Source organism: Rousettus aegyptiacus, unplaced genomic scaffold (genome assembly GCF_014176215.1).
Source record: "Rousettus aegyptiacus isolate mRouAeg1 unplaced genomic scaffold, mRouAeg1.p scaffold_m13_p_3, whole genome shotgun sequence".
NCBI classification, from domain to species: Eukaryota; Metazoa; Chordata; class Mammalia; order Chiroptera; family Pteropodidae; genus Rousettus; species Rousettus aegyptiacus.
Window position 1 is genome coordinate 92,490,359 of NW_023416306.1, and position 5,426 is coordinate 92,495,784.

Genomic DNA, 5,426 nt, shown 5'->3' on the forward strand with positions numbered 1-5,426 from the left:
TTGAATATTAATTCAAAATAATTATTCTTTCTAATAAGTACATATAATGCACCAGATATAATGTTGATCACTTTTTTTTTTCAGCAGCGATGGTGTTTTTAACTGAACCATGACTTCCACTTAATATTAAATATTGCCACTCTTAAATTTTTGGTTCTTTAAATAATCAACAGTGAGCTGGAAGGTAAGTGTGTTGGAGGGATTTATATTAGCTCAATATTTATTGAGCACCCTGAGCTAATACTTATGTATCTATGAAATCTACTGTATCTATAAATTTTTTTAAAAGATTTTACTTATAATTGAGATCCTACAGTACTTGTCTTTTTCTGACTTATTTCACTACAGAGCCTTTTTTTAAGCCACTGAATTTGTAGTAATTTGTCACTTAGCAATAGAAAACTAATATAACACCAAATTTTGGCATCAATATATATGATATTTATATTCACAAAGATAACCTATTCAAAATTACATCCATACACTAACTGACTCAATTATAATGAGTTTCGATTTTATTCCACTGGCCCTGGACAACATATTTCCAAGCTGCAATCAAAATGTTATGAAAATAGGAATAAAATATACTAATATTCTAACACCAGAACAGACAATTTTTCTAATATTGTTTTGTTGCTTCCATATAAATTCATCTTTGACCACATTTAGGCTTCCTTTGAAAACTTATGTTATCTGTATTGGTCAATTAAGGACTTACTTTCTTCCTTATCCAACCTACATGCTGTTACCACCACTTGAACAATTCCAACAAGCAAGGTAATTCTCCCTTGCCTTTCATTCCTTCTATTGTAACTTCCAAGAAAAAGCCCAAACTTGAAAAATGTAACTTTTATATTTTTATAATCAAATTGAACACAGTGGAAAGACATTTTTCCTAATGAAAAATACACTCCATCAGAAGATAACATCTAATCCTGAGGAAATATAGAGAAAACATAGTCTGTCAATCTTGAAATCTCTCAGCTTCTGCTCCCCTATTTTCCCTCCTATCACTTACCTTCAGCATCTCCCATGCTCATTTCATTACTGAATCTAGAGGAGCAGATGGAATTCTTTTGCTCACAGGCTGATTTTTTTAATTGTTTTCTTGGACCAATTTCCTCTACTTTAGTCCTTTCATTATTCTTTCTTATTCCTGTATCTATAACAGCTATTCTTCCACTGGCATCATGCCCATCCTCTCTACATATATGCAAGTTTATCACATATTAAAAAAAACAGCATACCTTCAATCAATTCTGAGTCTCCATCATTTCACTCTTTTCTTTTGCAGTTAATCCTTCAAATGTAGCATGAAGAAGATATTTTTGCAATACCTATCATTGAGTTTTCTAACATTAGGGTGAAGATCAAGTTCCCTGTCCTATTCCCTCCACTTTTATTACAACAGGGATGAAATCAAAACTATTACTGCCTTGATAAGGAAAAAGAAGCAATGCAAATTAAATAAAGCTTCTGCCACAGAAAAATGGGTATGCTACTCAGTTCATGCTAAGTACATTTTTGGTAGGGAAGATATAGTAAGTTCATAAATGTGTATTTGATCTCACTCCCCTCCTCTGGGCCCTAATCCTGGCTGTGGTGGTGATTAGATAGGTCCTAGGGAAAGCTCTCAGAAGGACTTTTTCCTTCTCTCTTTCAGAATCTTGGTTTGAGAACCACACCAAAATCAGTGGCAATAAGTACACGGTGTTAAAGTGTGTAGCTAAATAGAATAGGTGAAGGCAGTTCTCCTGGAAACTTACTACCGGGCTATGAAGTGGAAAGAACTCGAAAGTTCTTGCATGTTCTAGCAGAGGATGCAGATGGTAAGTGAGAATCTAGTCTAACTGAACTATCTTGCTAGTTAGTTTGAAATAAGAGCTGCATTAGGATAAAGAGTCTATGAACTTTGAATGTGGTAGGTGATGTGACTGGCCCTGGAGAAAGTAGACTTATTATGGAGCTAATAAAACTGAAAATTAAGGGCCCTTCATTGCAGGGGCTCCTTCAAAGTGTCTATGTTTTATGTTCTAAACTATTTTGTTCTTTTTCTCTACAAAAGTACCTAAAATTACACAGACTCAGGAACCATAAAACCTGGATTTAACCCTGAGTCTAGGGATTAAATGTGAATTATTGGCAGATACCGGCTATAGAGATAGGGAAGGAATCTACAGTTCCTGGGGAGACTAAGGAAAAAGCATTAAGACCTGGTAAAGGGAGCATATCATTAACTGACCCTATACTCTACAGTAGTGGACACCAGAATGTTATGTATGAACAGAACCAGTCAAAACTTAAAAATTTGATGGATATCCATGAGCTTAAAACCAAACCAACATGCCCTGCTGCAAAGACAGTATAATACCAGAAGTCTTCTCTTCATCTGAATACCATAATAACCATCAAACTTTCCTTATATTCACATGTAATAACTAAGAAGAGGAGAAACAGACTTGATAATGGAGCTGAAATTTGAATGAACTGACTATGTACCTAATGTGATTTTTGTAGATCTAAATGTTTATTGGTGGGAAAATGCAATTGAGTAAAATAAACTGACCAGAGAACTCAAATTAGATTATTCCAGGCTAGGCCCAAAATAAAGAATAAAATAATATAAATATTAAAAAAAAAACTTACAAAAGCCTCCTTTTTAGAAAATAACCAGGGATGCACATTATAAAACTTTTTTTCTTTCAACCAGAATATCATATGATTTGGAAATCTATTGATGAGTAAAAGAAGTTTTAAACTTTTGAAGGCATGCCTAACTGCCGTGTCCTAAACAATTCAGGTGGTCACTGTTGACTAGTGTGCCATGTTAGTTTTCTATGGTTGTTATAAAAAATTACCACAAACTTAGTGGCTTAAAAAATAACATTAAATTATTATCTTACAGTTGTGTAGGTTAGAAGTCCTTACAGGTTTCACTGGCCTAAAATCAAGTTAAAAACAGGACTGCATTCCTTCCCAGAGGCTGTAGAGAAGAATTCATTTCTTTGATTTTTCCAGCTTCTAGAGGTGACCCACATCCTTTGCCTCATGGTCTCCTATTTCCATCTCCAAAGCAGTTACATCTTATTTCACTCTGACTCTCATCTACTTATCTCTTTCACTTTTAATGACTCCTGTGCTTACATTGGGCCCACCCCAGATACTCTAGGAAATTTTCCATATTTTAAAATCTTTATATTATGACTTGACTTTAGCGGCAATGACCACAGCTGCTACTTTCTCATTCTTAATATACTCTCTTCACTTGGTTACAAAAAATGCCACATTCGCTTGGTTTTCCTCCGGCCTCTAGTACCCTACCTCTTTCTCCCTCTTATTGTTTCTCCTTCTATCTTCCTTTGCTATTATCTTCTGTTTTTCCACACTGTAAAATATGCTGTGTCCCAGAGCACCTACTTATACCTCTTTATGTTTTTCTCCACATTCACTCTTACAGCAATTTCATCCATTGTTATATTTTTAAATACTATTTCTGTGTTGAAAACTTCCAAATTTGTATCTTTTTCCTGAATCTCACCTATCATATACCTCACATATCTATCAGCAGTCTACTTGACTTTCACATTCAGATGCTAACAAAAATAACAAAATTAATGTCTACATTGGAAAATGTGAGCTCTAAAACACCTTTGAAATCTCTCCTACCCACTCTTTTCTCCATCTCAATTAATGATCATTCCTTCCAGTTGCTCATGATAGCTAGAATCCTAATAGATTCATATGATTTTCTCATATTCTTCAGTAAATTTTTGTGCTGCTCTTATTGCATCTGCTTTTCAAATATAGTCAGTATGTAACTATTTCTCACAGTCTGCATTGCTTCAGTTCTTGCTGAAAGCAGTGTCATCTCACTTGAGGTGTTTTTTTTGTTTTTCTTTTTGTTTTTTGCCTACAGCACCTGGGATTCCGAGGTGGAATCCCATCCAAGTACTAACCAGGCCCAACTCTGCTAAAATTCCAAGATCAGATGAGATAGGGAGAATTCAGGGTGACATGCCAGTAGACCTCACCTGAGTTTTTTAAGTAGCCTCTAACTGGTCCTGTCCTTCATTCCAGTTCTCTAATAGCTAATATTAATCCATTCTTTGATTGATTATATTTTAATTTAAGCTGGATCATATCCTTATAATTATCCCTTGATTTATCCACTTTAGCCACAGTGGCATCCTCACTGCCGAGCAGTGAGTAACCATAGAATCAGCTCAGAACAATCCTATCCTGCTTAATGAGATACTGAGGTGTTGTTTTTTTTTTTTTTTTTTTTTCAGAGGCAACAGACCAAAACTGCAAGTCAGGCAGCACGAACCTGCCCAATGGAGAGAACTTTGACCTCCAGCTGCAACCAGAACCAAAGTCTTGCCTCCCACACACATATGGAACCAAAAGATCAGCATATAACTAGAACTTGAGCATGAGAACATTTTCAGAAAGGAAGAGTGCATAGGCCAGGAAGATCTGATGCTAACACCCTTTCACCTTACCATAAATGGCCAAGATCCTCCAATTAAAACTTGCCCGGCAAGCTCATCACGTAACTATTCCCCCTATATCCTTAAAAACCAGTCCTGTAACCTGGGTTAAGGAGTCAGGCCTTTGAGCATTAGCTTCCTGTTCTCATGGTGGCTTTATTCATAATAACACAGCCAGTCGGTCTCCACTACAATCTTGGAGTCTAGTGTTTGTCTCTGCTAGGGAGAAGTGGATGAACTCTTGGGTAACACTTCGTTCATCTGAAATACTCTTCCTTGAGGTAATCACATGTTTAACTCCCTAATCTGCATCAAGTTTTTGATCTAATGTCATATTCTCCAATTGAAATTACTTAAACTTGTCTATTGTTTGTGTCTCTTTAATCTTGCTGTTTAAAGATGAGTACATGTTTTTTAAAAATTAATAAATTTATACTGTATAAGATATTTGTCTGTTTTAATAATTGTAATTGTCTAATTCATAAAATACAATGTAGACTGAGGATTTTACTAGATTATTATATTATTTGTATGACTAAAATATGTTTCATGTATATATTTGGTCTTCATCCACAATTCCTGGCTCATAGCTTCCAAAACCCTTGGAATTTCCTGAGCAATAAGTGCAATTCGAGCAACTTTCTTTTTAATATTTGGTCTCTGGTCCTCATGTCCTGAAAGTTGAAGTGGGGGCCTTGTTATTCATAATAAGTCCATTTCCACTAAAATTGGGTTGATGTTAATTAAGGTGACTTTTAGAAAGCAACTAAAGATGGGGGCTGATTCCCAGGAGAACCAGCCTGAATAGAGGAGGTGGAATTTTTAGTCTCACCATGCTGGGCTCTAAGTGCCACAACAAAAGCTTTTTTGTTTGGGACTTCATCATATGCATCTTTTCATCTGACTATTGATTTATAGCCTTTAATGTCTTTTGTA

At 35.4% G+C, this 5,426-nt stretch overlaps 1 pseudogene; it reads right to left on the reverse strand.

Moving 5' to 3' along the window:
• Positions 1-3,907: 3,907 nt before the first annotated feature.
• LOC118600864 lies at positions 3,908-4,026 on the reverse strand (annotated as a pseudogene).
• Positions 4,027-5,426: the final 1,400 nt, after the last annotated feature.